The sequence below is a fragment of the Pleurodeles waltl genome, chromosome 11 (genome assembly GCF_031143425.1).
Source record: "Pleurodeles waltl isolate 20211129_DDA chromosome 11, aPleWal1.hap1.20221129, whole genome shotgun sequence".
NCBI lineage: Eukaryota > Metazoa > Chordata > Amphibia > Caudata > Salamandridae > Pleurodeles > Pleurodeles waltl.
In genome coordinates this window covers 675,982,151-675,993,928 of record NC_090450.1, presented here as the reverse complement: position 1 = coordinate 675,993,928, position 11,778 = coordinate 675,982,151, and the positions used below count along the sequence as shown (strand labels likewise).

Here is an 11,778-nt window from a genome sequence, read left to right as displayed (position 1 = left end):
CTGACTGACAGCCCTGTAGTGAACCTGCATTAAATAAGGGGATCACTGCATACGGAACACTGTACAAGCTTGCAGCACTGAACTTCAAATAACTAGTCACTCTCAGCACGGCTCTAGAACCTTGCAAGCTAAATGTGTCAACTGGCATTGTGTCATTAGGGTCTTGTTCTTTCAAAAGTCATCAATAGTAATCACCCTGTGTTAGGTTCAATGTGCTGTCTTGGAGCAGGGCTACCCCTCTGTAAACACTGTGAGCACAGCACTGGACTCATGGACACTGCAATAGGCGCACTGTACTGGCCACCTATTCGTACAGAGTACAGCACTGCAGAGACATAGCTGCTACGTTTCCCAGGGCCATGTGTGATGTGTATTTGGCCAGTCCGGGTTTTTTCCTCTGAATTGTGGGACTTGTAGTCATATTATATAATGGAATAAACAAAACTACAAGTCTCAGAATTCAAAGAAGAAACCTGGACTGGAGCTGCACATCATGCATGGCCCTGGTCAAACTTGACAGGGCTGCAGATATCCTTTGTGCTCACCAGGGGGACTCGGAGCTCTCAACTTTTCTTGGTTCATCCGTGGGTAGCTCATCCAGCTGAAGTTTTTGCTTTGCACTCTGGGACTTGTAGTCCTGGTTATCCAGTTATAAAATCACGACTACAAGTCTCAGAACGCAAAGGAGAAAAACTGGACAGGCTATGCTACTCGCGCATGGGCCTGTAAAACTTGAGAGCTCTGTGGACTGCATTTGCAGCCCTACCATGTTTCCCAGGTCCATCTGTAACCAGCTGCTCAATGCCAGGTTTTTCCTTGCATTCTGGGTCTTGTAGTAATGTTTATTCCATTATAAATCCCGAACTACAGCTCCCTGAATAAAAAAAAAAAAAACTAAACTGGATCAATTCGCAAGTATGGCAGCTATGCATTTGTCCGATTACACACCCTGGGTGAACTGCACTGGGGTCAGTGTACGTCTGGGAGCACCGTACTGAGCCTCTGCACTAACCAAGTACACCGCAATGAAGTCTCTGCATACTGGAGGACATGCTGAATCACAAGGTACAGTAGGAATAATACACTGTGAGCCACTACACATAAGGACCACTGAACTGTGGCCCATGTTCACACACACGAGTACATAGCTCCAAGTTTCCCAGATCCATGCGTGATGTGCTGCTCCAGTTCAGGATTTTTCTTTTGAATTCTGGGACTTGTAGTACTGTTTTATAATATAAATTATAAAAGTACAAGTCCCAGAATTCAAAGGAAAAAATTGGACTGAAGCAACACATCACGTATGGACCTGGGAAACTTGGTAGGGTTGGAAGCACTACATTGTGGACCTTGTATACATCAGGCCTCTGGGGCACTGCTTCGGTTTCCCTTAGTGTCATGAAACACTGAGTTTACGCCTTAGGGCCCGGGTACACAATGTAGGCCTGCATTGATTAACCTGTACAGAGTGATACCCTGGTGCTCTAAGGTACACACCAGGCGCAGTCTAATGGAACCATCTACAGCTGTCTAGTGTCCCCATGTCATGAGTTACACTACCATAATCACTGCTTCATAGCTGAAGAGCACAGTGTACTCTGGGACTTGTAGTCTGACTTTTACCAGTACACGTTTTGGCTCAATAACCCCAGTACTTAGAGCCCTAGACTTGGTGGACTAATGATTTGTATCTTGTCATGGAGCCACTAGGCAGCTGGATTTTCGTTCAGAGTGCTTTGCAGTCACTAGGACCACTGTAAACAGCGGACTACCTTTTGACTGTACACAGTTACACTGTGGGTACCCTCGGCGGGCACCCCAGATAAACGAACCATACACACTGCTGCAACAAGGCAGCAAGCTCGCAATTGAATAGTGTCGGGGTACTGGTGGGAATCAGAATTAAGGGTGGGAAACGAAGAGTCAGTATCCGCCCCACGGATTACTCACCAATCCGGCCAAGCTGGGCGAGGCACGTGATGGGTGGGCGTGGCAGCCTGTCTGAGGGACGCCGTTGGTGCTCTGTCCTCTGTATTCAGAGGATGCTTCATGCAGCAGCAGTAGGCGGTTGAGCGGGGCTGGAGGAAGTGAACGTGCTGTGAGTACCCACCCTCAGTTTGCACGTGTGCAGCGCGAGGCCGTCTGGGTGAAACGCGCGTGCTTCACCAACTGCATGCCCTTCGGAGCTGCAAACGAATGCTCTCGATTATGCCTCTGTGTGTCCCGCTCTGAATACTTCGTGATGGTGCATGTGCAGTATTTCAAATATCACACGCCTAGCACTAGTGCAATCAGTATTATCACCGTGCTTTGACGAAGCTGTTTGTCCACATGCACAACTTCATGCGCACAGCTGCATCCCTGCAAGTACTGTGGTGCTAGAACGGCAAGCATCTAGAACTGTTGAGAGTGCCTACCCGGTGTTCGGAACTGCAGTAACTTACACTCGGGCATGCATTGCTGCAAATAGTGTCATTGTCTGGTTAGCTATGAAGTATTTTACATTCGATACCAACTAGCTACATTGCAGCTGTTACCCTTGCCCGGTGCCTGCTCGTCATCGTGCCTGTGCCTATGGTATTGCCTCAACAAGCATCGCCGAACAGACGACTGCCCTTTATGTTCTGAACTAGGTCGCGGTGCTGCATCTAAATGCCGTTTTATGTAGTTGGGATTCGTGTTTCTTGAAGCTAGACAACTGCTGCGCCCTATGGTTGCCGTATCTAGCCAGACACTGCTGGAGCATGTTCTAAGTAGGTCTGATGTACTGGGTGTTCTGTACCTGGCAGAACTACTGCATTGTGTGCTCGGTTCTAGATAGCACTGCTGCATTGTGTGCTCCGTTCTAGGTCGCACTAATCCACCGTGTGCTCTTTTCTAGATAGCACTGCTGCATTGTGTGTTCTGTGCGTGGCAGCGCTGCTGCTTTGTGTGCTCTGCTCTAGGTAGCAATGGTGCATCGTGTGCTCTGTTCTAGGTCGCAGTGCTGCAGGGTGTGTTTTTTTTTCTAGGTTGCAGTGCTACAGTGACTTTTGTTCTAGGTAGCACTGCTGGGTGCTAAGTGATAGTGTTGTATCACCCGTGGTTTGTTTTAGGTAACTGACCCACATTGCAGTCTGTGCTACGTTGCACTGCGAGATCATGTGATCTGCGCTAGGTCGCATGGGCACTTGATTGAAAAGCTGCATCATAGCCTTCTATATGTCACCCGGAGCTCTTACTATCTGCGGCAGGGACAATAACACTGCTGGATCACAATCTTTCTGCGTAAACTGCAACTTGGGCTCAGCAGGAGTTGCACGAGTTTCCAGCTGTCCCCACCACCTAAACCTCCTTGGATGAAGGGTGACCAGATGTTACCATGTCACCGAGAGACCCATTTTCAGTTTTTGTACTTTGCTTTTACGTATAGTTATTAGGTGTGTTGGTCTATTTGACTCAACTAAAATGAGACAAGACTACAACTCCCAGAATGCACCGATATGTTAAATTGAAACCCACAACTGTAAACTTTGTGCACTGGTACACGGAGACATCTGGTCTTCATTCATCTGTCCTCTTTCCATGGACTCGTGCTGTCAGTCCTCCTTAGTTAGTTACTCTCCTGGGCTGAACGCACTAGCCCCAGCGGGCCATTGTAGGGCTCAGAAGTGGCCTAGTTACTTGCAGCAAGATTATTGCACTTCCTGGACCCGGCACGGGCGCTGCTGTCCTCCAGCTGGCCTGCATATGAACCCCGGATAGACCCGGTTCTTAATCTCGAACCTGACTGGTTTCATTCCAGTCCCTTAGGTTTTGGCGGGGTGCCCTGAGCCCATCTGACCTGAGGAGCGGCCTGGATGCGGTTCAGTTCTTTGCTGTAGGAATCTTCGCTTCCTCCGTGGTCCCTGGGGCACTACCGTGCGGCTGGCAGGATACCCGCCAATGGCTGCTCGCGCCTCGGCCTATTCATTTCCAATCGTCCAAGCTAACTGCCTGTCCCGTCTGATATACAGCCCTAAGGGGAGACAGAACATCAATCCACAGCATTCAGGAGGGAACAAAACAGAAAAACGTTAAATAAATGTGGTTTTGGGAGCGAGTAAAGACAGACTATTCCGGGCTTTGCTTAGTGTGTTAAGTTTTCCACATGGCAGGCTGCACTGATGCGCTCACGAAAATATTCCCTAGAGTCAGTGTTTCTTTTTAAGACTATTTAGGTCAGTCAAGCAAAGGAGTATATGTGATGGCTCATAGGGGTTGTTTCTCATTGCTTTGAGTGCTGCAGTTCTAACGTTTCCTAGGTTCATGTGTAAGCAGCTCACCCCATCCCGTTTCTTTCTCTTTGCATTCTGGGATTTGAAGTCCCGTCATAAAATCAGGCTTACACTTCCCAGAAACCTTAAGTAATACCTCATGCAGTGACCTGAATACATTGAGAGGTGTGTGTACTACACTTGTGTAATTAGGGCGGCGGTCGAAGTGTATTAAAAAAAAAAAAAAAAGGTATGCAACTATGATGCTGCGCGCAATGGGGGCGGGATGAGTGGGTGTCGCCCCATCCTGTTTCTTTCTCTTTGCATTCTGGGATTTGAAGTCCCGTCATAAAATCAGGCCTACACATCCCAGAAACCTTAAGTAATACTTGGTCATGATAAGCTGCTCATGCAGTGAGTGACCTGAATAAATTGAGAGCCTTTTGTACTACACTTGTGTAATTAGGTCAGCGGTCGAAGTGCATTAAAAAAAAAAGGTACGGCAACTGTGATGCTGCGTGCAATGGGGGTGGGATGAGTGGGTGTAGGGGCAGGGTTCAAAGGTGTGCCTAAAACCCCCCAAATATTTTGTAGATTTTTTTTCGGTTTTTCACTTTCAGGTAACTACGTATAAAATAACACAGCTTAGATAAAAAATAAATGTAAATTAAGTTAATCAGTTGGAAATGCACTATTGTACACTATAACACATCTATTAGTTCATGCACTGCATAGGTTTTGTGTGTAATCAGAGAGCCAAATAATTGAAACCTGGTTGGTGCACTGGATAATAGTCACTTGCATATGGTTAGTGCTACAAGATCAGTCTGTGACAGAAAGTACTGCTAAAATTTGTCATTATTTTAAACTTGCATTACACATTACAAGATGGGCTGCTACAAAATGTGCAAAAAGGTTTAAGATTAAAAAGTTCTTCCAAAATGTAGATTTTAGTAATACCCAGATTATATGTAGGGCACATTTTTATAACTGCCTTTTAAAAACTCACACTTCACAGCCCAGATGGTAACTCCCTTGCACTACCACTCAAAAATAATACATTTGTGACATTAGGAAGCTTTAAGTAATTCTGTGAATTAAAGTGAATGCCAACTTCCAAGCAGCCTTTATTTGCAGATTGACCAGTTGTGCATCTTTACATTTCTTCAGGCAAGCAGGGTCCCTGGCAAGAACGCTTGTTTAGCTGCCTACTCTCTCTTGGTTTCTCAGCATACAAGACAAAAATGCTTTACAATTCAGCTGAAGCATTTGAGCTATCTGAATTAGCCGTCCTGGGAGGGTTGTCTTTTCACAAAAAGTAGGGGAACTGTTTTTCTTAAATTAAAAAAAGTTTAGGCACGTCTTGCCCCTCAGATCCCACCCACTTCACCCACTGAATTAGGGTGGTCTCTAGGTCACTGATTGGTAACTGTAAGCATAAGGCTCTATCTGACAGCCCATCATTCCGTGGGAGACCAAAGATTCCAAGGTGCTGTCACCATACTGCAACTTGGCACCTGCCTCCTGCAAGCAGCAATAGCACGCCCTGGCATTGATCCACAAGCGCAAAGGGGCCATTGACCTGAACTTTTGTGTGCAGCCATTTTTGGGGACAGGTGCAGCCTTGGGGGCATATGTCATCTTGGTGCTGCAATGTTTATGTAGCTTAGACCTATAGAAAGAAATGTCTGAGATAGGGAATGAGAGTCAGAAAGGGCCTTTCTCGTCATTGGTGACCAGGTGCCATTTTGTGTGAAATGTATTTGCTGACTAAACTGACTTTCATTGGGTTCTCTGTTGTCATACTTGGAACTCTGCGCCATATGGCATCTATGCTGACGGTCTCAGCTGGGAGGCCACATTTCATAGTGGGATGTTGGGTGAAGTCCGAACTGCAAGTAGGCCCTGAACAAAGACCATAACTCAAACTACGACCTTATGCATCCTCTTCTCGGGCATGTGAACAACAATGGTTCCTCCTTGCTGAATTGATGAAAACTCGTAGTCAACATTCACTGAGTGTAAAATCACATCATTTGTTGCCTTTAGGGACATTAATGAAAAGTGTAAACAATAGCAGCAGCCATAGGGCAGATATTCGTTTGAAACATTTAATTAATCAGAGAAACAGTCTCCAAGTGATCATAGAGTGTGGATAATTATAAAATGTATTCAATACGAGAGTGGGAATGGACCATACAAAAGGTTATTAATATTTGTATAAAATAAATCTTAGGTCCCCAAACAGAACTGTGAGGTTCAGCCTTTAAAAAGTCATGTTGCTCATAATGTCAATGGTGTTTCGGCCCATAGTGGTTTGAAAGGTCTTCATCGGGATAAGGATGTGTTGAGCATAAGCAAGTATCTGTGAACACGAGAAGGAGGAAGTATATTTGATCAGGTGAGGATTTGTAGAATAAAAACTGCATACACTGTATAGCCATGTCTGGGATAGGCATTACTGACTAATGTGAATAGTAAAAAAAGTCTAAAAGGTCTGAGAAGGTATGTGAGAAAGCCAATTCAAGTATAGCTCTAGGGACTGTCTTCACCAGAAAGTTTAAGAATAAGGGGGTCACTTCTACAAGGGGTAGATAACACAATGGATGCTGAATAGAAGTAGGGCCCCATGATGTGCTACAAAACAGAGACTGAATGATAGAAAAGAACGCCAACCCTGATTAAAAAGGGTAGGTGACTATGCAAAATGGATCATTACCTGAATTTAATGGCTGGTACAGAAGAAATCAAAGGAGAGCCACCACAGTAGTCCCTGCGCACTGCTGTCGGAGCCTATCAGTGTGCAAAGGGATGATACTGGTGTTTGTCAAGTTGGTAGTTGTGCACTCAGTTGCAAGGACTTCGAAAAAAAAATTCCAAGGTGACTCGCCTACATGAGCTCAAAATTAAAAAAAAAAAAAAGGGTAGTAGAAACTGAAATAATAATAAAAGCAAATTAGGTAATAGGAATTAAAATAGAGCCAGGGAATAGTCCTGGAAAAAGACTACCATGACAGGGAGTGAAAGTCGGTACGTCTGAGAATATGAAAGTGTGGGGGAAAAATTATGCCAGTCAAATATGATTGTGTGCTCGCAGAATGGGTCTTATGAACACTCAAATAACTCAAAGTACAAAAATAAATGTCAAGAAAACAATCAATTAATTAAACAATTGATTGGTCTAACAACGAATGATCATAGTTCTCAAAGAGCAAGAATGAAAACGATTGTCCATCCAGTAGGAAAATGTATCCAAGAAAATATTACTGATTCCCTCAATTTCAAGGAACATCGAAGATTATGATAGCATTGTTCCAATATGTTTAGTGCAATCACAGTGGTAATACATCAGTTATCAATAATGACAAAAAATACTGATTCCGTAGCTGTCAGCAAGATTAAGAGAATACCATTTAGTTGCACCTTTTCATTGAATTTAATCCGTTCACCAAGCTGTTATATTATTCAGCAATATTTGTATGCCACCAATCTAACCATTTTGACTGCAACTGCAATAACTAGCCAACGAAAATCCGAAAATCATTCTCTGAGTGCTTCAGCTGTACAAAATATGCAACAAAATAATGGGGCAGCCACGATTTTACACCTAACCCTGCTATGATTTTGGCACAACCTAGTAGTTTAGATTTTTAATGTGTGGTTTGACCAATATAAATCAATTAGCAAGGAAACATAATGGCATACATTAGATAGCTGGAATTATGGTTATTGTGTTTTATGTTGCCGTCCGCAAATTCCTTGCTGTGCTCAGTCATTGGAAACTCTACATAGTTACCATAGAATAATGGCTGCACATTCTAGTATGGCCTCACACTTCAGGGATGTCTGTAGTTTTTCTTTTCTGAATTTGTTGCTCCTGTGCATTTCTGCTGTGCTTGAAAAAACATAGGAAGATCATCAGTCAGGCAAATGGATTGTATAAATGACCAATACTTCTTAAACATTTGAACCAGTTTGTGTTGCTCTCTAGGCCACAATTCTTTCTGACTCCCTCTAATACTTGGGGTTTAACAAATATTCATGTGGAGGTTACCAGGCTCTCTTCAGTAGTCTCATAAATATTCAAGGTTAACCTTTGGGAATTTAGTGAGATCGAGGAAGTTAACACAAACCTTGTTGTGACTGGAAGTAAAATGGAAGTCCGTAGTTAGGGAATTGTTCCATGTAAAAAATGTGTTAACATGCTTAATCACTTCTCCAGATCATGTATATATCATTAATAAATCTCTTCCAGAACAGGATAGGTTTATGCAAAGCGTTGCTTTTAGCATTGTAGATGAATCTACGCTAAAATTAATTAACATACATAGTTGCAAAATTTGAGGGCAAAAGTAGCTCTTATGGACAACCTTTGTTTTGTAAGTAATAGGTTCCATTAAAATCAAAATAGGTTTTTGTTGGGACAAGATTTTCACTGGGATACCATGTTTCCATTCCTGGTCTTTCATTTAATACACCATGGGCATTGATCTAACTCATCATTACAGTCTAGGAGTATTAGTCATGGTTTACGACAGTAGGGTTATTTGGACTAACACGCCTGAAAACAATGATTTGTTAAAACAAAGCTCAAACTGGGAAGTGTAAGTCCGGTGGGTTAGAGTCATCTGGTTACTCTAATCCTCTGACATATGTGTTTTTATACTAACCTAAAAAAGAGGACCCCCACATACCAAGGGACAAGGTATCACTAAGCAGTACATTCAACAACATTCCCCTTAGAATAAACACCAAAGTTTTACAGAATACTTAAGTCTTGTACACACATACAAGCTACATTGAAAACCACTTACTCACCATAAATTGGTACCACAAGGATTGAGATGAATACATATGACTTTCATAATACATATACAATCAGATTATAAAAAAAAAGTGATCTGATCAATCTCTCATGTAAGGTTTACCATTGTACAGCAGATTATGCATATATATATATATATATATATATATATATATACATACAGATGTATAAGTTGATGTGTTTCTGTGGATATATTAGTAAAAAAAACACCCTCTTCAGGACAACACGTGTTTTTCTTCTCCCTCAGATTTTCAAAAACACATCCAATGGTGATCTCGCCACAGCAGTAAAGCTCCTATTGCTTCCTTTCTTTAAAAACTATTAGGCAGTTCTTCTCACTACTCAAATGGACACATGGAAAGTGCATTACATAGTCCACCGATTACTGCATCACTAAATCTGCAAAGTTTAAAAACTCCTCCATGTGAAAATCTGGGCTAGCCCCCAGACCAGGCGCTCAATATCTTTTTTTTGCTCAGGGGTCCTTTCCGACGAGTTTTCCTAGGAGTCCACTTGTAGTTTCCCGGGGTTAGGAGGTAAGAATCTTCCCCAAATCTTCTACTCAGGCAGTAGTCGAGGAGGAAACGAGAGGAGTGTTTTTTGAGGCAGCCTCAAATTGGTTGCTGGGGAAGATTTACACATTTGATTGATTATTCCATCATTATTACTTATTGTGGGGTATATGTGTTTTTTATGTATTCATGATATTTGTAAATTAAGCACAGAAGAAGATATATACACAATCTGATTATATCTGTATTATTAAAGCCATATGTATTCTTCTCAATCCTTGTAGTACTCATTTATGTGAGCAAGTGGCTTTAAATGTAATTTATGTGTGGCAAGATTTGAGTATTGTGTGAAACTTTGGTGTTTATCCTAAGGGGAATTTTGTTGAATGTACTATATGTATTTGAATAACAAGAACAAACCTTTCTCCAGCCTGCTCCACAATATAGGTTCTGTTGTACTGATGTTCCCTGTGATACGACGACACATTTCCCTACAACTAAATGGAGTATAGGCCTTCGTGTGGTGCCCGCTCTCATTAGAGGGACAGCCACACATCGTGGCACCTTCTGAACGTGGTTTCTTTCTTTTAGCTTGCATAATCTGGCCTGAAAGCCCCTGCATCAAATTAGAAGACCTAGAAAACAGCAGTATTTTGGCTTAAAAAGCAGAGGATGGCTGAAAGAGTTACACCCAACTAGAGAGAGAGAGCGCTGCAGTTAAGCGTCGTTCTGCTTTGCTTGAAAATAGGTGTCAGTGCACATAGAAGCTTTCTCAGGCCCTCTAGTAGCTTCTGAACAAGTCTTTCTGTACCCTAGGGGCGTAACAGAGCCCCCGCAGCCTCCACTGTGCAGGGAGCCCCCAGGCTTATGCTGGAGGGCCCCCCCTCAACCCCTCCTGATGTAAGTGTTGGGGGGGGGGGGGGGGATCCCGTTATGTCATGCCCCCGTTGTGCACTCGAACCCAAAGTGGAACAACATAGATCTGGCCTGCAATCACATTGACAGATATGTCCCTGAACATGGCGAGAGTATATAACAATACATTTGTTTACTAACTCTTCCACGTTTCCCAGGTTCATGAGTGATGAGTTACTCCAGTTCATGCTTTTAATCTGCGTTCTGGGGCTTGCAAGTCCCTAAATACAATGAAAAACTGTACCGGAGTAAATGTTCACACCTTGATGGTGGGCCTTAGTAACTTGGCAGCCCTGTTGTGCCAGTGGTTAAAATGGCCTTTAAGTCAAAGCCATGAGGGCAACCACCTTATTTTAGGCCTGTGGTTCTTATCTCTTGACTTCTGTGGGCCACCACGTAATCATTACTGGATCACGGGGACCCCCATTTAATTATATTTGGGATCGAGGTACCCCCACGGAGTCATTATTGGAAGGCAGTGACCAAAGCTAATCATTTTAGATGATTTTGACCTCTAATCAATACTCAAAAAAACTACAGAAACAAGCATTCATCAAACAAATATGCATTTCATTAAATATTTTTATTTATTTACAAATATTTTTATAAAATCAACATTTTAGTTTTAATGGGAAGGTTGGAGCACAGGTTAACTAATAACCACTGTTCTAGGTCATTATGACACGGTCTCCATTCCCGACCTTTTCACCTACACATCATTGTACACAATTGTACTATTCTGATTAGTTTGGTGTAAGCAAAACAAGATTACAGCACACAGAAACACATTCGTTATCGTTATGAAAGTGCAGAAATGGATAGTGTCAGTAATGACCTGGAAGGAAGTGGTCAATCTACAGGTCATCCTTTCACTGAAAGTGACTCTTTCGTATCCCAGTGTTAATAAGGAAAATCATATGTATTACAGTTTCCAACCTAGAAAAACAGTGTTTGGCAGGAGCGCTTTCTCTGAAATTGACAACCTCTCAAAAAGAGACCACGAGGGAAAAAATGGGCCTTTCTCAGTGAATGTTTGCATGCTCCCACCTGCCTACACACGCCTTCCTTCTGGGGTAAAAACTCCTGCAAAACGTTGCTTGACTGGTTTCGGTCTACAGATGGTCAAAACAATATTTTAGTTGTGCAGGTAATGATTGTTCCTGATTTACTTGTGTTTTTCTCAATTTGTAGTCCAAGCATTTCAACCAGAAACGCTGTACACAGTATCACGGCGAAACACGGGAACCTTGTAAGTAGTTTGAGCACTTAAATTGCCGCGAATGTGACTACT

At 42.9% G+C, this 11,778-nt stretch overlaps 1 protein-coding gene across 2 annotated transcripts in view; it reads left to right on the top strand.

The window, feature by feature from the left end:
• The first annotated feature begins 1,976 nt into the window (after positions 1 to 1,976).
• The window catches only part of RASSF2 (Ras association domain family member 2), a 170,899-nt gene continuing 161,097 nt past the window's right edge, over positions 1,977 to 11,778 (top strand). Inside the window, exon 1 of one of the 2 annotated variants that reach the window (XM_069214167.1) lies at positions 1,977 to 2,098. The gene's annotated coding sequence lies outside the window, so the exon portion shown is untranslated. The remainder of the gene's footprint in view (positions 2,099 to 11,778) is intronic. The other variant, XM_069214168.1, reaches the window with a different exon arrangement.